The following is a 23,465-nucleotide window of genomic DNA, read 5'->3' as shown; positions in this document are numbered from 1 at the left end:
TGAGCACCACATCATTTGGAAAGACTGGAAATGCTAATTGGTCTACACGGCCAAGTTTTGGCCTGGTTTCGATCTTATCTGTCAGAAAGATATCAGTTCGTCTTTCTGAATGGTTTGTCCTCTGACAAATCAATTGTAAGTTTCATGGTTCCTCAAAGTTCTGTTTTAGGACCACTATTGTTTTCACTATATATTTTACCTCTTCGTGATGTACTTCGCAAACAATAATGTTAACTTTCACTGCTATGCTGACGAAACACAGCTGTACATTTCGATGAAACATGGTGAAGCCCCAAAATTACCCACCCTGGAAGCCTGTGTTTCAGAAATAAGGAAGTGTATCCCCTATGAACAAGGCTCTCTTGTAAAATAGATTTTAAACTCAATGTGACTCCCTGTTTAAATAAAGGTTTAAAAAAATGTTTAAAGTGGATGACGGACAAAACAGAGATGCTAGTTCTGGGTCCCAAAAAACAAAGATCTTCTGTTGGATCTGACAATTAATCTTGATGGTTGTACATTCGTCTCAAATAAAACTGAAGGACCTCGGCGTTCCTCTGGACCCTGATCTCTCTTTTGATGAACATAACAAGACTATTTCAAGGACAGCTTTTTTCCATCTTCGTAACATTGCAAACATCAGTAACTTTCTGTACAAAAATGATGCAGAAAATGTAATCCATGCTTTTGTTACTTCTAGGTTAGACTACTGCAATGCTCTACTTTCCGGCTACCCGGATAAAGCACTAAATAAACTTCAGTTAGTGCTAAATACGGCTGCTAGAATCCTGACTTGAACCAAAAAATGTGATCATATTACTCCAGTGCTAGCCTCTCTACACTGGCTTCCTGTCAAAGCAAGGGCTGATTTCAAGGTTTTACTGCTAACCTACAAAGCATTACATGGGCTTGATCCTATCCATCTTTCCGATTTGGTCCTGCCGTGAATACGTAAACATAAGCCTTATTGGCCATGTACTCTTATTATCTCCACCTGGCACAGCCAGAAGAGGACTGGCCACCCCTCAGAGCTACTTCCTCTCTAGGTTTCTTCCTAGGTTCCTGTCTTTCTGGGGAGTTTTTCCTAACCTCCGTGCTTCTACATCTGCATTGCTTGCTGTTTGGGGCTTTCGGCTGGGTTTCTGTACAGCACGCAGATGTAGAAAGTACTTTATAGATAAATGTGACTGATTGAAACATGTATGAGCACACATTGCTATGAGGATTTACAGAAGTGAGCCAGTCAGTGATACACTTACCAATGTTTGGATGGTTTAGAATCTTCATTATTCGGACTTCTCGGAAGAGCTGAAAAGAAAGGAAGTTGAGAAGGTGTGAGATTTTCTTTCCTGCAGACATTTAGAGGAAGAGGCACATCACTGGTGACATTCTCTGGTTGTTGGAGGGATAGTATAGGCCAATATTGGACACTAAAACTAAAGTATGTACGTTAATGCAGGCTTCCACACATACTCTAACACACACAAACACATGACTTTTTCATTGTTATTGGTCACTTCCAGTCCCCCCCATACCGCTCCTAAAACAATCTTACTTCCCACAAGTTACTTCCACATGAAAGCCCAGAACACCACAACAAACAGAGATGGAAAGAGAGAGAGAGAGACAGACAGACAGAGACACAGACAGAGAGCCTCCCAACTCTCCCAGACAATGACTTCCTGGTGAGTTTGGAAAACACTTACTCTGCCTTTCTTTCCTCCCTCTCCCTCCCTCTTTTTCTGTCATGAATGAATGAGCAGGACAGTCTCTCATTCCTGTAGCCACCCATTGTGATGCTATTGGACCATGGGGTCTCAGATGACCTTCTGACCCGATCTCTCGTCATTGCCCTGGGACGTAGATGATCTGATTGGCCGGTTGTCAGCCGTGGTCTCCCACGCAAGACGGTAAGGCCTACCCTTGGTATCCCTCCATCTATTTGTCTCTCTCCCTTAGAGAATACATTCAATGGCGCCAAAAATTATTGGGTCCCCTAGGCAACACTTAGCAATTTTGTTTCCTACCCTATCACAATAGCCCCTCCCTGGGATTTTAACTGGTTGTCAAACAACACTGTATTCAAAGTGCCCACTATTATATTCTAACTATGGGGCGGCAGGGTAGCCTAGTGGTTAGTAACCGGAAGGTTGCAAGTTCAAACCCCCGAGCTGACAAGGTACAAATCTGTCGCTCTGCCTCTGAACAGGCAGTTAACCAACTGTTCCTAGGCCGTCATTTAGGCAGTCATTGAAAATAAGAATATGTTCTTAACTGACTTGCCTAGTTAAATAAAGGTTAAAAAAATCTATAAATATATATATATATAATTAGATGAATCATTATATTTCCATGATGCCAACAGTTCACCAATGTGTTTTGATCTAAATCACAAGTCAAATATCAATTGCAACATTTGGTTAAAAAAAATAAGGCATATAACTGTGGAAATGATCTCAAATGAGTGCAGGAAATGCAGAAATTGACAAAAGTGCTGAAAATTATTTTAGGTTGAATTGAACAGTATAAAACAATCAGAATGCAGAAAGACTAATTGAAATCACTTAGAATGTATGTGTTGCCACTCTAGGATCACTCACTACTCATAAACCACCCTGGGATCACTACTCACTACTCATAAACCACCCTGGGATCACTACTCACTACTCATAAACCACCCTGGGATCACTACTCATAAACCACCCTGGGATCACTACTCATAAACCACCCTGGGATCACTACTCATAAACCACCCTGGGATCACTACTCATAAACCACCCTGGGCTCACTACTCATAACGCACCCTGGGATCACTACTCACTACTCATAAAGCACCCTGGGATCACTACTCACTACTCATAAAGCACCCTGGGATCACTACTCACAAAGCACCCTGGGATCACTACTCACAAAGCACCCTGGGATCACTACATAGCACCCTGGGATCACTACTCACTACTCATAAAGCACCCTGGGATCACTCCTCACTACTCATAAAGCACCCTGGGATCACTCCTCACTACTCATAAAGCACCCTGGGATCACTACTCACTACTCATAAAGCACCCTGGGATCACTACTCACTACTCATAAAGCACCCTGGGATCACTACTCACTACTCATAAAGCACCCTGGGATCACTACTCACTACTCATAAAGCACCCTGGGATCACTACTCACTACTCATAAAGCACCCTGGGATCACTACTCACTACTCATAAAGCACCCTGGGATCACTACTCACTACTCATAAAGCACCCTGGGATCACTACTCACTACTCATAAAGCACCCTGGGATCACTACTCACAAAGCACCCTGGGATCACTACTCACTACTCATAAAGCACCCTGGGATCACTACTCACTACTCATAGCACCCTGGGATCACTACTCACTACTCATAAAGCACCCTGGGATCACTCCTCACTACTCATAAAGCACCCTGGGATCACTCCTCACTACTCATAAAGCACCCTGGGATCACTACTCACTACTCATAAAGCACCCTGGGATCACTACTCACTACTCATAAAGCACCCTGGGATCACTACTCACTACTCATAAAGCACCCTGGGATCACTACTCACTACTCATAAAGCACCCTGGGATCACTACTCACTACTCATAGCACCCTGGGATCACTACTCACTACTCATAGCACCCAGGGATCACTACTCACTACTCATAGCACCCTGGGATCACTACTCACTACTCATAGCACCCAGGGATCACTACTCACTACTCATAGCACCCAGGGATCACGACTCACTACTCATAAAGCACCCTGGGATCACTACTCATAAAGCACCCTGGGATCACTACTCACTACTCATAAAGCACCCTGGGATCACTACTCACTACTCATAAAACACCCTGGGATCACTCACTACTCATAAAGCGCCCTAGGATCACTCACTACTCATAAAGCACCCTGGGATCACTCACTACTCATAAAGCACCCTGGGATCACTCACTACTCATAAAGCACCCTAGGATCATTCACTACTCATAAAGCACCCTAGGATCACTCACTACTCATAAAGCACCCTAGGATCACTCACTACTCATAAAGCACCCTAGGATCACTCACTACTCATAAAGCACCCTAGGATCACTCACTACTCATAAAGCACCCTAGGATCACTCACAACTCATAAAGCACCCTAGGATCACTCACAACTCATAAAGCACCCTAGGATCACTCAGTACTCATAAAGCACCCTAGGATCACTCACAAAGCAAATGTATAACTTTTATTATTCAAAAACTAAAAATACCGTCCAATTTTTTTATATTTTAAATACTTTGATATGATATTTTGGCCATGTCGCCCAGCCCTAATCTCTCTGTATCTCCAACCATCTCTTTTGCTGCAAGTCTTTTGCTGCAACTCTCCCTCCCCTGCTCGCTCTTCAGGCAGGTGGCATAAATAGGGGCCTAGCCCTCAGCACGCTTGGTGTGTTATAAGAGTATGTTATGTGTGTGTGCATGTGTATCAAGTAAGTGTGTGTGTGCTTGTGAGTTGAGCCTGAGTGCGCTTGTGTATGTGTGCTCAAGTGTTGTGCATTGACTTCTGAGTACTGGGAGGAGTTCACTATCTCCGAGTGCTCTGACTCATGGCTGGTATCTCAGAATAGATCCCTGACAAAAACGGTCCATTATCACCTGCGTCACAGGTACGTACACATTGACTCAACGACCCCCACACACACACAACCAACTTACTGAAGCATGTGTGCACAAACACACAGCTTCACTGACACACACACACACACAACCAATTTATTCCACAGGACACCAATGAACTACTATTGACTTCCTGGTAAAGTAAGATATCAGAATTGTAGCAACATATCTGAGATAAATACATGATTTTGAAACGTGAATGAGAACACAGAGTTTGGAGATCTCCCTGCCTAGAATAAATCCCCTGGGTCATAATCATTAGGCACCAAACGGTATAAAACATTCTGATTAGGGTATCCACCCACTTTGCCCAGAGTGGGTAAAAACCTGTTTTGGTGATGAAATTACAATACCTTATGTTATAAAATAAATTTTATCAGGATAAATGAGCATTAATGTTCTGAATAGTTCAGTGTGGTCTTTAACATATTATTAACATTATATATATTTTTAAAGTCCGATTTCATAACATAATACATCCAATAATAAGCAGAGCTTTGTTGAAACCTGCGATGAGACAGGTTTCTCGTAATAACCTGAGGATTTGACATTTTGTGGTCTTCGTCTTCAATGTTGTTTCAGCGGGTCGCAGAAAGAAAATTTGAATTAAATGTATGAGGTTTTGAAAATTTTTAAAAGTGTTTTATACACTCAGTGCGCCGTTGATATTTCACAGAAATATGCTTGTTTTTGTCAGACATTATCGAAAAATAAGACATTTAGACTATGAAAAGTGTATACTTAAATATGAAAATACATGTCATGTCTCAAAATCGATATCCATCTTACCTCTATATTGGTTTTTATTTCCTGTAGATTTCAAGAAGAAAGATGACAAGTTCAATGGGAAAGTGAGCCTGTCAGGTAGCCAGTAAACCTAATTCTTGCACAAAATCCAATCTAGCTGACCTGATGCAATTTGCCATATTTTTGACCACTTTCTTTTTATCTGGCCTCCATTGATTCATTCACCCTAATTTTGGCCCATCCTACAAGGGTAAAAACCCCATTAACTTGTTTAACTGATTATGACAGAGACTTGAGATTTGGACCATTGTTTTTCTTAAAGAATTAGCTACACAATTAAACTATTATTTTACCCATTGGTCAAAATATGCATTTCTGATTGGACACCCTAGACTGAAAAAGAGAGGTCCTACATGGACTTGTCCATTAAACTCTCATATTGATTTTCCGTTGCCAAGAGTTTATTTTTCTCCCGGATTTCATGATATCCAATTGGTAGTTGGGCCATTCTACCGAATCGGTGCCTTTTTCCATCCCCAGGACATTACAAGCATAAATATGCATGAAAAATATCAGCATAATACATTATATTATAAAGCAACGTGTCCTGCACTTTGTCCTAATTGCAATGTGAGGATAAATCATGTAAAACTTTAATTAAAAACTTTCCAACACTACACTTCACCATGGAATATAATGATTAGAATCCTATAGAAATCTACATTTTTTTGTATTATTGGGTGACTATTTCCAATTTAGACATAAAATACATTTTCTCATCAGAAATTCATAATATGTTAGTTAAAATACACATTTTAGTCATGTCCCCAGGTTTTCACTCAGTCATGTTACCCTGACACATTCCTCCCCTCTAAAAATGTGGGACATTCCACAAGTCACATGATCAACAGGAAGTAGCATCATTTGAGTCTCCTGACCAAACGTTCTCCCTCTTTTTCTGTATCATATTGTAAGTATGATTGTGAATGTCAATCTCAACGTACAGTCCTGTAACCTAAATTATTTCTTAATGTTATTATGTTGTTTTTAAAGATACTATTAGTCAACCACTTGAAGGTGCTAAGTGTTATCATACTATTAGCATTTATGCCATGTGGCTACATTTCATGTATTTGCTAAAGCTATGCTAAAAACTCAGTCCTGTAACATTCAGTCCTGTTACTCATATGAAGGGTAAAAGGACTGAATAAGAGTAACAGGGGTGAGAAGTTTGAATGAAATAGCCATTTTAAATGTGTGTCTGGTATATACACATTGATTAATTATAATACTATTCTCTTGATATTAAGTTTTAGAGTTGGAATCACTGAAGGTGTTTTCAGTTTTTCAATGTGAACACATTACTTACCGGGAGCCAATCGATTAAGTGCTGCAGAGAAGCAGCGGCGCTGTCGCTGGCGACACAATACCGACCCAGAAAGGAGAGAGAGGTACTTAAAGAAGGAACAGCAGAAATACAGGGAGGACAGAGCATTCAGTCGATAACATTAGTAAGAGGGAAAAGCACAGACGTCGCAAAAAAAAGTGGAGGCAGACTACAGGATCAAGTCCAGGAAAGATGGCAGCTTCATAAACAAAGTCCGAGATTTTTACACCAGGGATGATGTCAGTCAAATTACGACCGGGAATAGGCAGACCCTCACCCAGAAGAAAATAAAAAATTCAGAAGTGGTTCCTTTAGGACAAGATGAAAAATCTACATGCGAAGTTTCTGGCAGAACATGATGGGTCGATCTCATACTTCCTCTTCTGCTCACTTCCCCCTTTTGGGTTGGTCACCCAACTCTAACTGACCGGGAGACTTGCATGTGCAAGCTGAACGAACATCTCAGTTGTATAGTACAGAAACTGCACAATCCATCACGGAACATCCAAAGTCATCATTTAAAAAAAAGAGTTCCAGACCACCCAAGAGCCACTGCTGGAACAGCTGAACCTGATGCTACGCAAGTTTAACAGGCACACGTACAACATCAAGAATCAGTTTACCCACTACAGAGCACTGAAACAAGGCTTGAAAGCATATGAATGCTTAATTCATGTTGACTTTGCACACAGGTGTGCTTTATGTGCATACAACCCCCCTGACCAGTGTCCTTCTGCAGTGTCCCCCTCTAGACAGAAGGGCCCACCAGCAATCTGGCAGCAGTCTCCACCATCCATTTTTACAGTGATGGCCTTTGTACTCAGTACAAGCAGTGAGGGAATTTTTCAGAAGAGGATTCACTGCAGGAACGTGGAACGGCAAGGGGACAGATCTCCCTGATGGTTTTCTGTGTTAAGCAAGACGGATATAGCAATCAAGTTGTTTTTTGTGGAAGAGGAAGCAGTCGACAGAGCAGTGTCAGAGATGCCCAAAGATGTGCCACCAGTTCTACAATGAAGATGCACCAGGCAGTAACCCTGGGCCATGGAGAGCTGACCTACAGGGAGCTGCTTGTTCACAGCAAGACATCTGAGCTGTGAGCGCTTTAATGCAAACCATTTCACATTCAGTGGCAAAGTCCTGAGGTTGTTGGCAAATGGTGTGTGCTGAAGTACAACGGTCAACTGTACCCTGGCATCGTCACAGACAAACAACACACATGTCAAGTTTTGTTGTATGAAAAGGATTGGGGCCACAGGTTTCGCTGGCCAGCCTGCGAAGACATCCTTTGGTACCCGTTTCAAGACATCCTGTGTACCATCCCACCAGTGAGGCAAGTCACAGCTCATTACATTGAAATTGACAACAAAGTCTGGGCCAAACTAGAGACTGTTTCTTAGAAAAGGCAAGTTTCCGCAGGGAAAATATGCCGCTGTACAACGTGACAGTCTCCACACCCTAATTGTAGGATAACCAATACCCAAACGGAGATGAAAGTAGTGAAAATAAAAATCTCATTGCTTTATCAAGACCAGTCCCCGTGCCTGTCTCAGAGCAGCACCAAATGGTGCTGAAATAGTTGACCACACCCGGGTAGGGTTTTCAAATCCTATTATAACAATTGGATGACGGTGGGTCAGAACATAAGTATATAATATTAGCATAATTAATTGGACTACACTACAAATTTAACATGTTTAACACATATGCTTAGTACATAATACATTCGGTGACAATAAGATAAAATCACTATATTTATTCATTTATTATTTTTGTCTATTTCTCTGTGTGTTGATTGGTGGGGAAAAACAGGTCTACACAGCCTACTTTTTTAACGTCGACATTTGTTCAGAACAACTTGCTTGACAGCCAGATTAAATGTTGCCCTCAAAAAGTATCAAGAAGAAAGATGGATAAGTATGCTCTCTCTAATTCTCTCTTTCTTTCTCTCTCTCCAGGAGGTCCTGAGCCCTAGGACCATGCCTCAGGACTACCTGGCATGATGACTCCTTGCTGTCCCCAGTCCACCTGGCCGTGCTGCTGCTCCAGTTTCAACTGTTCTGCCTGCGGCTATGGAATCCTGACCTGTTCACAGGACGTGCTACCTGTCCCGGACCTGCTGTTTTCAACTCTTTAGAGACAGCAGGTAAGAGATACTCTCACAGTCCGCCCAGGTGGAGAATTCTCCTCCCTTGCTAAGAAAGCGATACCCTCGCTGGATGAGGTTTTTTAAATGTAACCTTTATTTTACAAAATGCCTCCAGCTGTCCATCACTACTGTAAATAAAAACACAGAATATCTAAGGGTTTTTTATTTAAATATAATGCAGGGTTAATAATAATAATAATTTTAACCCCTTCCACTTGTTAAAGGTTCCAATTGATTTTTTTTATTTTTATCAATTAGTATATTTGAGTTTAACCACAATATTTGTTGTATTATTTGTTCTGTCTTTTCTGGTGGTTTAAACTGAAATTGCAACCAACTTCCTATGGCTTGTTTACTTTGGAGATTATTTTGTTTTCAAATAACCCGAAAGTGAGCGATTGGCATTGTTGACTGTTGATTCTAAGTGTATCTATTTAAAAAGCAAGAAGGTATTGAACAGCATGCTTGGCCCCGGTACAGTAGGCCAGGGGGCTCTTGACTTGGGTCATCAGGTTTCTCAAACACACAAGCCCGACAGGTGTAAAAGGCTCAATTTAGCTGCTAGCTCCCCCGGCCAATGACTTTTAACATGAAACGAGGTAACAGTATCTCCTCATCAAAGGTGTTTAATCCAACCCCCCCTCAAAGGCTTTAGGGGATATTGTTAGTGAATGAGAAAAAGAGAGTGGGAGAGAAAGAGATTGGGAGAGAAGATGAGAGTGTGAGAGAGAGAAGGAAAGAGAGAGAGAGCGCACGGTGTAAAGACCATGTCACCTTTTGAAGGAGGCCAAGGTGCGGTGTTGGATGTGCTCTGAGGACTGAGGCGCAGACCAACGTTTTCCAGTGACCTAACGGACTGACAGAAAAACTGACAACTGACCTGCAGCCTGTTTTGCCAACTCTATCTCTGGCTTGGTTGAGATGGTTGACTTAGTTTGTCAAGGACTAATATTTAAATTCAAGGACCATCAATTTGTAATAATTCCTATTAAGCAATTGTTTCTAGTCACCACCAGATGGCAGTATATCACCACAACCTCATGAAGATAAAAAAAAAAAAAAACTAACTTACTAATCATCACTGCCTACAAGTTCTACTCAATAATATGTGTTTCGCTACATATTACTACAGGAGTGGTAAGTCAGTACTGATGACTATTTTCTTATATGAACTGTAACTCAGTAAAAGCTTTGAAATTATTACACCTTCCGTTTATATTTTTGTTCAGTATACATGCTAACAATATTAAATTGTCTTTATTTAAATGATCCTTATATTTCACTACACTTAAGGTCCCACAGGCTGCCCCAATACATTAAGACATATTCAAGGTATTCCAGTACTTGAATTTCAGAGTGACAAATTCAAGTACTTTTAAGCACCTTGTATCCTGGTAGTGGCGCCCTCTCTAAATAGACGAGCAAGCTAGCTTATCGCTAAACATCCACCATTTTGTTTTCGCTCATCGTGTCACTTCAGATCAGTGCATATGATAGAGAGGCCGTGAGGAGAGGAAGCCCCCTTAAGACTGTTGGGATGAGGGTAGGGTTTACCCCATTTAGTCAACTGGTCAATTGTTTGGTCAATAGTGGTTAACCGAGAACGTTTTAAAAACATTACAATTATTTTTTTTAAATGATGCAACATCTCGATTGACATCTGTCTCAGCGGACTAATCCAATGCGGAAGCCACACCAGTATCACAATGTTTGGCTTAACCTAATTTCTGGGAATGCATTCATTATTATTACAGTATTTTACAGTTCTCATTTCCGGAGTGGACGTTTTTGTACAGCGCACCACCCAGGGTACACTTGTGAGAAACAAGTTGTAGTTTATTTCATTCCATGTACGAGTTTGGAGCGCTCCTGTCAATGTCGAGTAAGGATACGCTCCTGATTATACATAGAAGTAGGCCTAGGCTACCTAGCCTGCGCGTAAATGTCAGCTTCTAAAAGGTGCCCATTTGAGGATCTGATCATATTTCTGATGATCGTAACTCGTGACCACTAATGAGCTGGAGCTTCTCAAAGTCATTTTCTTCACCTCGAAACAGCAAGTAAACAAAGTCTGTTTTTTACATCCATTGAGAATGACAATTGCTCCTAAATGTAGCCTATTTCTAAAATATTTCCACAGCCCTCTCCCTTTTGATAACCACTCGGCGTGAAAGAGGGGGGAAATGTCATGCTCTGATCAGGTGGAAATGTCATAAAATAGGCCTACCTGATTACTTCTTATCCCTTGTGCAAATAGCCTACAGTTGTGCTTGTTTTGGCGCTCACTGGTGCGGAAAAATCTGAGGGTCCAGAATATTTCATACAAAAGTTTCAGGTTTGTTAGGTCAAGCTTCTGGCTGGACCAAATCGATAGTTGATACGTTTCAAGTTCCTTGCAGACATTCCATGTGTAGTCAATTTGATCGATTTTTATAAGGATATTTGTTGCAGGCTGAAATGTTTTTATTTGTTGACTTTATATAGGCTATTTTTACATTGTTGGCAATAGAAGTAACTTTTAGATTGTATCATTTTCATTTTGATATCATTTTAATTAATCACATGACAATGATTTTGAGATAGGAAGACAATTATAAAATGAACTAAACTGTTCAACAAAAATATGCATACGAAAATCATAACGAAAATCAGTAGAATTGGTAATATAAATTGGCACACCAAGGTTGCCAACCCCTGGTGTAGCCTATTACCGGAAACTTTGTGAGCTTAAAAGCCAGCGGGAGTTGGTGGTTCGGGAACATTTTTTTTCTTCTATTGGTCAGGCTACCTTAATCTCTGGCTCCTTCTTGAGTCATTTGTTTCTCTTAAATATTTCCATTACAGTGTGCTTAAAGCATCAGACAAGCTCAGAAGACTAAAGATATTTAATTTCATTAAAACACATACGGTATGTTAATATATGGAAAAATACACATTTTAATATTTCAACCAATTGATTGGTTGAAAGAACAGACAACTCTGTTCAAGATTTGTTTTTGGTCGGGGACAGCCCTAGATGAGAGAGTGGAGATGAAGACAGTTTAGACTATTGGGATTGGGGAAAGGAGATGAAGACAGTAAAACAGTTTAGACTATTGGGATTGGGGAAAGGAGACGAAGACTGGAAGCTCATTTAGATTGTTGGAATGAGGGAGAAGAGACGAGGACAGGAAGCCAGTTTAAACTGTTGGAATGAGGGAGAGGAGACACCTTAGAGTATGTGAGCACCGTTTCCTCTCTCTTCCTCAAAATAGTTTTTGCTCTTGCGAGAGAGAAAGAAACAAGGAGACAAAATAATGTTTCCCTCCCCAGTGTTTTAACTTGTCTCCTTTGGATGTGGAGAGGGATTTTATTGGTGTAGACCAACAGTGAAATGCTTACTTAGGGGCCCTTTGCAACAATGCAGAGAGAAAGAAAATATACAAACAATGGAAAAATAAATACACAACGAGTAACGATAAATTTGGCTTATACAGTGGATTGGGGAAGTATTCAGACCCCTTTTTCCACATTTTGTTGTGCTACAGCCTTATTCTAAAATGTATTAAATGAATACATTCTCAATCTTAACACAATACCCCATAATGACAAAGCGAAAACAGGTTTTTAGAAAATGTTGCTAATTCAACTTGGAGTCCACCTGTGGAGAATTCAATTGATTGGACATGATTTGGAAAGGCACACACCTGTCTATATAAGGTCCCACAGATGTCAGAGCAAAAACCAAGCCATGAAGTCAAAGGAATTGTCTGTAGAGTTCTGAGACAGGATTGTGTCGAAGCAGAGATCTGGGGAAGGGTACCAAAAAATGCTGAAAGTCCCCAAGAACACAGTGGGCTCCATCTTTCTTAAATGGAAGAAGTTTGGAACCACCGAGACTCTTACTAGAGCTGGCCGCCCAGCCAAATGGAGCAATCGGGGGAGAAGGGCATTGGTCAGGGATGTGACCAAGGTCCCGACGTTCACTCTGAAACAGCTCCAGAATTCCTCTGTAGAGATGGGAGAACCTTCCAGAAGGACAACCATCTCTGCAGTGCTCCACCAATCAGGCCAGACGGAAGCAACTCCTTAGTAAAATGCACATAACGGCTCTCTAGTTTGATGAAACCAAGATTGAACTCTTTGGCCTGAATGCCAAGAATCACGTCTGGAGGAAACCTGGCACCAACCCTACGGTGAAGCATTTTGGTGGCAGGATTATGTTGTGGGGATGTTTGTCAGCTGCAGGGACTGGGAGAATGGTCAGGTTTGAGGGAAAAATGAGTGGAGCAAAGTACAGACAACCCTTTTCATGAATAATTTCTCCAGAGTGCTCAGACAGGGGCAAAGGTTCACCTTTCAACAGAACAACGACCCTAAGCACACAGCCAAGACAACCAGGGGTGGCTTCGGGACAAAGTCTCTGAATATCCTTGAGTGGCCAAGCCAGAGCCCGGACATGAACCAGATCGAACATCTCTGGAGAGACTTGAAAATAGCTGTGCAGCGACGCTCCCCATCCAACCTGACAGAGCTTGAGAGGATCTGCAGAGAAGAATGGGAGAAACTCCCCAAATACAGGTGTACCAAGCTTGCAGCATCATACCCAAGAAGACTCAAGGCTGTAATCGCTGCCAAAGGTGCTTCAACAAAGTACTGAGTAAAGGGTCTAAATACTAAAAAATCTAAAAACCTGTTTTTGCTTTGCAATTATGGGGTAGTGTGTAGATTGAGGGCATTTTAAAAAATGTAACATACCCAAATATTGAAAAAGTCAAGGGGTATAAGACTTTCCGAAAGCATTGCATGTACACAGTAAACTGTAGCAGCAGTGTCCGTGACAAGACAAAGCATTGCATGTACTCAGTAAACTGTAGCAGCAGTGTCCGTGACGAGACAAAGCATTGCATGTACTCAGTAAACTGTAGCAGCAGTGTCCGTGACGAGACAAAGCATTGCATGTACTCAGTAAACTGTAGCAGCAGTGTCCGTGACGAGACAAAGCATTGCATGTACTCAGTAAACTGTAGCAGCAGTGTCCGTGACGAGACAAAGCATTGCATGTACTCAGTAAACTGTAGCAGCAGTGTCCGTGATGAGACAAAGCATTGCATGTACTCAGTAAACTGTAGCAGCAGTGTCCGTGACGAGACAAAGCATTTGTGCAAAAAGGGTCAAGGCATAATGGTTAACTATTTAACTTTCGTCACTGAAAAAAATGGTACCTTTATTTAACTAGGCAAGCCAGTTAAGAACAAAAACAATGATGGCCTAGGAACAGTGGGTTAACTGCCTTGTTCAGGGGCAGAACGGCAGATTTTTACCTTATCAGCTCAGGGATTCGATCTAGCAACCTTTCAGTTACTGGCCCAACGCTCTAACCACTAGGCTACCTGCCGCCCCAAATGCTTGGTGTTAACCAACAGTGGAATGGACAAACTACTAAGCTGTTCAGGGTCCTGTTGGTTCCAGATGTGCTGCATCGGTACCACTTGACATGTGGTAGCAGAGAGAACAGTCTATGGGTAGCTGGAGTCTGACACTTGTTAGGGCCTTCCTCTGATACCGCCTTGTATCGAGGTCCTGGATGGCAGGGAGCTTGGCCACAGTGATGTACTGGGCCATATGCACAACCCTCTGTAGTGCCTTGCAGTCGGATGCCAAGCAGTTGCCATACCAAGCGGTGATGAAGCCAATCATGGTGCTCTCAATGGTGCAGCTGTAGAACTTTGAGGGGCCATGCCAAATCTTTTCAGCCCCTTGAGGGGGGGAAGGGTCGCTGTCGTGACCTCGTCACCTGTGTTGGTGTGTGTGGACCATGACAGATCCTTAGTGAACTTGAATCTCTCGACCCGCTCCCACTACAGCCACGTCGATGTGAATGGGGATGTGCTTTGGTCCTCCGTTTACTGAAGTCCACGTTCAGCTCCTTTGTCTTTTTTTATAATGACGTTGAGGGAGAGGATGTTGCCAAGTCTCACACCTCATCCCTATAGGCTGCCTCTTCGTCATCGGTGATAAGGCATATAGCCGAGGAGGGCACTATGGTGTTGAATGCTGGGCTGTAGTCAATGAACAGCATTCTCCAAAAGGTGTTCCTTTTGTCCAGGTGGGAAAGGGCAGTGTGGAGTGCAATGAAGATTGCATCATCTGTGGATCTGTTGGCACAATATGCAAATTGGAGTGGGTCTAGGGTTTCTGGGATGCTATTGTGAGCCATGACCAGCCTTTCATGGCTACAGATGTGAGTGCTACTGGGTGATAGTCATTTAGGCAAGTTACCTTGGCATTCTTGGGCACAGGGAATATGGTGGTCTGCTTGAAACATGTAGGTATTACAGACTGGGTCACGGAGAGGTTGAACATGTATTTGAAGGCACTTGCCAGCTGCTCAGTGCATGAGCACGCATCCTGAGTGCGTGTCGTGGTAATCTGTCTGTGAATGTTAACCAGTTTATTGGTCTTACTCACATGAGCTACGAAGAGCGCGATCATACAGTAATCCGGAACTCTCATGCGTGGTTCAGTGTTGCCTTGAGGCGAGCATAGAAGGTACTTACCTGGTTGGCTCGCGTCACTGGGCAGCTCGCTGCTGGGTTTCAATTTGTAGTCCGTAATAGTTTTCAATCCCTGTCACATCAGATGAGCGTCAGAGCCGGTGTAGTAGGATTCCTTTAGCTCAGTGTGGATGTTGGCTGTAAGCCGTGGATTCTGGTTGGAATATGTACGGTCACTATGGGTAGACGCAGTCGGTGCACTTCTTAATGAAGCCGGTGACTGATGTGGTCAACTCCTAAGTGCTCTCCGATGAATCCCGGAACATACTCCAGTCTGTGCTCGCGAAAAAGTCCTGTACCTTAGCATCCGCTTCATCGGACCACTTCTTTTGCGACATTCTGGTAGAAATGAGGTAAAAACAGATTTCAGTGTCCCTGCATTAATATCACCGAACACTGGGAGTGCCGCTTCTGGATGAGAATGTGCTTGTTTATCCATTGCAGCGCCATTCAAACATTGTAGAGAGAGAGGCAACTCAGAAACAGATTCACACACGGTGTTAAAAGCCAGATTGGGTGACTAGCTGGACTCTACAGCGGTTATGTAAAGTGTGTTCCCTGCCTGCCTGTGAGTCTAGCTGTGAGGTAAACAGACGCCCAAAAGGTACTTTCTAGCTTTATTTACCGGTGGCTCATCTGGTTAGTTGATTGGCAGCGCTCTCTTTTCCTGGAAGAGAGAGAAGAATGAGTGTTCACCACTGACGAGTCATGGGAAAGAGGGATTGAGCGAGGGACAGAGCCAGGGAGTGAGAGAGAGAGAGGGAGTGAGTATGTTCCCCTCTCAAACAGTTCATGTCAGCATTAAACCTGAGCATCTGCTTAGGACAGGAGCACACACACTTAACATTCTCTCCAACACACACACTTGACGTGTGAACAGCAAGAGTGTTGGTACAGGGAGCCACTTTACCGTAAAAAACAAACATTTTATGGATGATCTGAACAGTCATCCCACACAGGGGATGCATGGGGAGGTCTCTCTCCCTGTGTGTATGTCTGCTGCACATCTGTCAGCTAGTATAGGTAACTGCATTCAAGTATTTACCTGTGTGTGTGTGTGTGTGTGTGTGTGTGTGTGTGTGTGTGTGTGTGTGTGTGTGTGTGTGTGTGTGTGTGTGTGTGTGTGTGTGTGTGTGTGTGTGTGTGTGTGTGTGTGTGTGTGTGTGTGTGTGTGTGTGTGTGTGTGTGTGTGTGTGGTGCCCGCGAGGCAATGGCAGCAGCATCCTGTGTTTCACCATGACACAGCTGTTCAGTGGGAGAGGGAGAGAGATGTGAGTCCTGAATAATTCACTCTACTCATGTGGGTAAACACACACATGCATCCAAATGGCATGCTGACGAATCACACACACAGTAAGTGTAAAAGGAAATGTCAAACGGTACCATCACTGTAAAACCACAAAGAAAATGTGTAATGGGAAAACGATCCTCACACAAACAACATTTGTGCACAAATGTTTGCTGCTCAGCTAGGGCTGGGCGATATGACAATATACATCGTGTGACAATAGAAAAATGTCTAACGTTTCATATTATGCTCTGTCGTTTATTTCCTTGTGTCGCAAGTCACTCTTTACGGCAATATTTTCCGTCAATTGGACGACGCTTTAAATGTTCTAAATTTGCAACACAAACAAACATGGAGGAGTGTGAACGTGACACAGAGCCCGTACCTAAAAGAGGGGCTACTTCGGTCGCATGGACGTGGTTTGGGTATGAAAAGTCTGACTTGGAACAGAAAACCGTCCTCTGCAAATTATGCTGCAGGCCGGTCCCGACAACAGCCTCAAACACCACTAACCTCCTTTACCCCCTGCGCAAGAATCATGTGGAACAGTACGGAGAGAGTCTCCGGATGAGACCCAACAGTACAGTCGAGGGCTCAAAACAAACCCCAGACTCAGACGTTGCAAGAGGCTTTTGCCCGCGGCACATCATATGGCAAAGAATCACGAAGATGGAAGGAGAGAACAGCTGCCGTTACAACTTACATCTGCAAAGACATGGCCCCAATTTACACGGACGAGAAACGGGGGCTTCGTGAGTTGGTGCCAACACTCGACCCAAGGTACCAATTTACACGGATGAGAAACGGGGGCTTCGTGAGTTGGTGCCAACACTCTGCCCAAGGTACCAATTTACACAGACGAGAAACGGGGGTTTCGTGAGTTGGTGCCAACACTCTGCCCAAGGTACCAATTTACACAGACGAGAAACGGGGGTTTCGTGAGTTGGTGCCAACACTCTGCCCAAGGTACCAATTTACACAGACGAGAAACGGGGGTTTTGTGAGTTGGTGGCAACACTCGACCCAAGGTACCAAATTGATATGTGAAGTATTAATGCCAAAATAACATGCAAGCCCCAAAAAATATATATACATTTTAGGCCTACATTTATTTTGTGTTTTCTATTTACCTTTTTAGATTTGATACAAAAAATATATATATTTTGTTACATGCTTTATTGAACATTTGCACCAAGGTTCTAAATAAAAGGAGAAATAATCAAATATGAGGAAGTACCTTTTATTTGTTGAGTTTAGTTCTAAATGTAATAAGAAATAGGCCTTTACATGTGACCATTCTATATAAACTATTTACTCATTGAATTTACAGACAATGTGCTATATCGGGATATGTATCGTTATCAGGATATGAAATAACCTATATCGGGATATGAAATGACCTATATAGGGCTGGCCATATCGCCCAGCCCTATGCTCAACTAACGATTCATAAATGAGGCCCATTGACACAACCCTGCATGGATGTCACAGAATAGGTTTTAAAATAAATGGAGCTACAAATATGATGCATTTGAATTCTCTCTCTCTCGCTCACACACAAACACACAGAGCAGTCTCAGTGGAGGAGACAGGTTGACCCTGTCAGGTTGACCCTGTCAAATCAGCCACATACATTCACAGCAGAGAAAGTTGATGAATATAAGAGGTTAACGAGACGCTCTGAGGCAGAGCTGTACATGTCTGTTCCAGCCGAGCACGAACACACCACATTAAACAGGTCAACTAAGCATCAAGCCCTTTACTTGTTCAATAAGGTAATGGGGTGTTTCATCAATTATGTGCAACGGCTGAGGACGTGGTTTCTGAGGACTGGGTTGGGATCTATACTAGTAAACACGAAATCTAGATGGTGTGGGAGCAGGGCTAGAGGTGGTTTGAGTTGGCTATAGATTGCAGGTCGAGCCCTGGCCCTTGTTCAACAGGTCAGGATGAGCTATCAACTAGTGGGGACGAGGCAATGGGTTAGTGTCTTGTGGGAACCATTCAAATATACAGCTGCTAAACAGAGGTATCCAAATAGAATGGTAGACAGAAACACAGACAGAAATGCATGCAAACACACAAGAGAGACACACATCCCTTTACAGACACAGCAATCAATATGGCATGCAAGGATACTTGGCCACTGGCCCACTTTCCACAACCCCCATTAATGTGTTTGCCTCTCCAGCTTTATCCCTGTTTTTCACATGCATACATGTATTGCACTGTTCATACACACAGCAGCCATACTGTTCCCTCCTTGTACATACCTTCCTGTTTGTCACATGCACACACACAGCATTTCCTGCCTCCTGTGAGTTAGGCCCTAGTGCTGCGAGTCTGAGGCGTTCCCCTCCACAGTTGTCATAACGCTGCTGCTAGTACCACCACTACTGCTAGTAACCCGTTTGTCACATGCACACACACAGCATTTCCTGCCTCCTGTGGGTGAGATTGATAGAGATGGGGAGGGGGAGAGAGAGAGGGGTGAGATTGATAGAGATGGGGAGGGGGAGAGAGAGAGAGGGGTGAGATTGATAGAGATGGGGAGGGGGAGAGAGAGAGAGGGGTGAGATTGATAGAGATGGGGAGGGGGAGAGAGAGAGAGGGGTGAGATTGATAGAGATGGGGAGGGGGAGAGAGAGAGGGGTGAGATTGATAGAGATGGGGAGGGGGAGAGAGAGAGAGGGGTGAGATTGATAGAGATGGGGAGGGGGAGAGAGAGAGAGGGGTGAGATTGATAGAGATGGGGAGGGGAGAGAGAGAGAGGGGTGAGATTGATAGAGATGGGGAGGGGGAGAGAGAGAGAGGGGTGAGATTGATAGAGATGGGGAGGGGGAGAGAGAGGGGTGAGATTGATAGAGATGGGGAGGGGGAGAGAGAGGGGTGAGATTGATAGAGATGGGGAGGGGGAGAGAGAGAGGGGTGAGATTGATAGAGATGGGGAGGGGGGAGAGAGAGAGGTGAGATTGATAGAGATGGGGAGGGGGGGAGAGAGAGAGAGGGGTGAGATTGATAGAGATGGGGAGGGGGAGAGAGAGAGAAGGGTGAGATTGATAGAGATGGGGAGGGGGAGAGAGAGAGAAGGGTGAGATTGATAGAGATGGGGGGGGAGAGAGAGAGAAGGGTGAGATTGATAGAGATGGGGAGGGGGAGAGAGAGAGAAGGGTGAGATTGATAGAGATGGGGAGGGGGAGAGAGAGAGAAGGGTGAGATTGATAGAGATGGGGAGGGGGAGAGAGAGAGAAGGGTGAGATTGATAGAGATGGGGAGGGGGAGAGAGAGAGAAGGGTGAGATTGATAGAGATGGGGAGGGGGGAGAGAGAGAGAAGGGTGAGATTGATAGAGATGGGGAGGGGGAGAGAGAGAGAGAAGAGTGAGATTGATAGAGATGGGGAGGGGGAGAGAGAGAGAAGAGTGAGATTGATAGAGATGGGGAGGGGAGAGAGAGAGAGGGGTGAGATTGATAGAGATGGGGGGGGAGAGAGAGAGAAGGGTGAGATTGATAGAGATGGGGGGGGGAGAGAGAGAGGTGAGATTGATAGAGATGGGGAGGGGGAGAGAGAGAGGGGTGAGATTGAGAGAGGGGGAGAGAGAGGGGTGAGATTGATAGAGATGGGGAGGGGAGAGAGAGAGGTGAGATTGATAGAGATGGGGAGGGGGAGAGTGAGGGGTGAGATTGATAGAGATGGGGAGGGGAGAGAGAAGGGTGAGATTGAGAGATGGGGAGGGGGAGAGAGAGAGGGGTGAGATTGATAGAGATGTGGAGGGAGAGAGAGAGGGGTGAGATTGATAGAGATGTGGAGGGGGAGAGAGAGAGGGGTGAGATTGATAGAGATGGGGAGGGGGAGAGAAAGGGTTGAGATTGATAGAGATGGGGAGGGGGAGAGAGAGGGTGAGATTGATAGAGATGGGGAGGGGGAGAGAGAGGGGTGAGATTGATAGAGATGGGGAGGGGGAGAGTGAGGGGTGAGATTGATAGAGATGGGGAGGGGGAGAGTGAGGGGTGAGATTGATAGAGATGGGGATAGAGATGGGGAGGGGAGAGAGATGAAGAGACAGGGAAAGAGAGGAAGAGACAGGGAAAGAAAGAAAGAGACAGGGAGAGAGAGGGGTGAGATTGATAGAGATGGGGATAGAGATGGGGAGGGGGAGAGAGATGAAGAGACAGGGAAAGAGAGGAAGAGACAGGGAAAGAAAGAAAGAGACAGGGAGAGAGAGGGGTGAGATTGATAGAAATGGGGATAGAGATGGGGACGGGGAAAGAGAGGAAGAGACAGGTAAAGAGAAGGGAAGGGTTATTAGGGGTGAAAGAAGAAAGGAAAGATAGCAAAGACATAAGTCTCAATGTCTATTGCGGTGCCTCTTTGCTCCACCCCTCTGCTGACCTCAATATATCCCTCAGTCGCTCTCCTATACTCTCTTTTTCTGTCTCTCCCTCCATTACAATCTCCCTTCCATACCATCTTTTTGTCACAATTTCACTTCCACTCTCCTTTTCTCCCTCCATCACCTGTCCTTTTGTGGGCAGGACCACAATGTGTCTTATCACACTATAGCTACAGCACAAATATTTGGAAAGCTACTATTGTTAAGGTTTCACAACCATATCTGTACGTTATGTGTACATAAGAAAACAGAATTTAGAAGGAATTTATATAAACACCATGGTTTAACCCAGAGCTTTGGTGCAACATGAGGTCCGTTTACTTTTCAATGCAGCCAATTCCGGAAGAGAATATAAATTAGCTTTTTAAATAAAAACAAGGAAACAAATGGGCAATTTTTCCACTGAATTGAAAACCCCCGTCTCCCGTAGTCCGGATGTTCAGTTGGTTCTAGAAAATGTATCTTCCATATTTATTCCTCTGGCAGATAAACACGCCTCTTTTAAACAATTCAGTCAAAGATCGAACCCTTGATTTCCTTCTGCATTACCTGAGCTCATTCAGAGGAGAAATCAGACCAGGGCCAAACCAAGAAAAACGGACTGTAGTAGATTGGAAGTCTTTCATACAGTACATGGGTTTCTCAGCTCTCACGATTAAGAAAGATTTATCTAGCTACTTTTTTAAAGCTCTCAGACTCTGCTGGTGATCCTTCTAAAGTTTGGAAAACAGTAAATGCATTGATGCATAACAATGATTCTTTTAAAATCAAATTGAACTTGGCAGGCTTTTTATTTATTTGATAGAAATGGTGGTGTTGTTGACCCTGGTCAGCCAATCGACTACTCTTACCTCTGCCAGCCTATAGCTGAGTCAATGGGTAAACTTCTCGCAAAAACTTGTCTCGCAAAAAGTAGAAAACGGATTAATCATTCGACGTTCCTAAAGTCGGACCTAGACTTACGGCGTCATCATCTACGGTTGAAGTCGGAAGTTAACATACACCTTAGCCAAGTACATTTAAACTCAATTTTTCACAATTCCTGACATTTAATCCAAGTAAAAATTCTCTGTTTTAGGTCAGTTAGGATCACCACTTTATTTTAAGAACGTGAAATGTCAGAATAACAGGAGAAAGAATGATTTATTTCAGCTTTTATTTCTTTCATCACATTCCCAGTGGGTCAGAAGTTGACATACACTCAATAAGTATTTGGTAGCATTGTCTTTAAATTGTTTAACTTGGGTCAAATGTTTTGGGTAGCCTTCCACAAGCTTCCCACAATAAGTTAGGTGAATTTTGGCCCATTCCTCCTGACAGAGCTGATGTAACTGAGTCAGGTTTGTAGGGCTCCTTGCTCGCACACGCCTTTTTCAGTTCTGCCCACAAATTGTCTGTAGGATTGAGGTCAGGGCTTTGTGATGGCCACTCCAATACCTTGACTTTGTTGTCCTTAAGCCGTTTTGCCACAACTTCGAAAGTATGCTTGGGGTCATTGTCCACTTGGAAGACCCATTTGCGACCAAGCTTTAACTTCCAGGCTGATGTCTTGAGATGTTGCTTCAATATACCCACGTCATTTGAATGCCTTGTCTATACTATCAGTATTGTGTTGTAAACAATTTTAGAATCGTCTTTGCCGGTTCATTAATCATGTCATTACATAGTCTAGACCTGTTTTGTTGGCTTTTACCAATTTACCTTTAAGTATTCATATGTTACTGATACATTTATCTGATCGCTATGTTTCATACACAACACTCTCATGTGGCAAACTGTAATGAATCATTTATAGTAGATAGTTACAAAAAATATGGTACTGTTTCAAATGGCATATATTACAGTGATTTGGCAACATTAACAAAATAGGTTGTGCTGGTTTAAACAGCAATTATTAGAGTAATTTGACAAATTGGTTTGACAAGGTCGGTCTGTGAAGCCGAATGATCAGAGTAATTACAATAGGCCCATTACATCCTTTGCCTCCTTGAATCCCATATAGACTCCAGGCGGTAAGGGATTTTTGTGGCGAATGGCACAAACAACACATGAAGGCAAGACTCTTCTGTTCCCTCGTCCCAGTATTTCATCCTTCAGTGCCCACTCCAACACCAGTCGATACGCAACCAGCCTGTATTGACTGAACAAAGTGTTATTCGTGAGTACCTAGATACAAATCATTTCATAACAAGAAACAATTTGATTCAACAAAAGTCATCAATAGATGACCTTTACATTTTGTCACTGTGTGCTGGGACAAGCAATAATCATGTAACTTTA

General features: G+C 43.3%; 1 pseudogene; it reads right to left on the bottom strand.

The window, feature by feature from the left end:
* Positions 1-23,465, bottom strand: part of LOC123994934 — a 144,416-nt pseudogene that overhangs the window by 85,717 nt on the left and 35,234 nt on the right.

This window comes from Oncorhynchus gorbuscha, linkage group LG14 (genome assembly GCF_021184085.1).
Source record: "Oncorhynchus gorbuscha isolate QuinsamMale2020 ecotype Even-year linkage group LG14, OgorEven_v1.0, whole genome shotgun sequence".
NCBI classification, from domain to species: Eukaryota; Metazoa; Chordata; class Actinopteri; order Salmoniformes; family Salmonidae; genus Oncorhynchus; species Oncorhynchus gorbuscha.
Note: the sequence above shows the minus strand (reverse complement) of the source record. Positions and strands in the feature narration are given on the sequence as shown.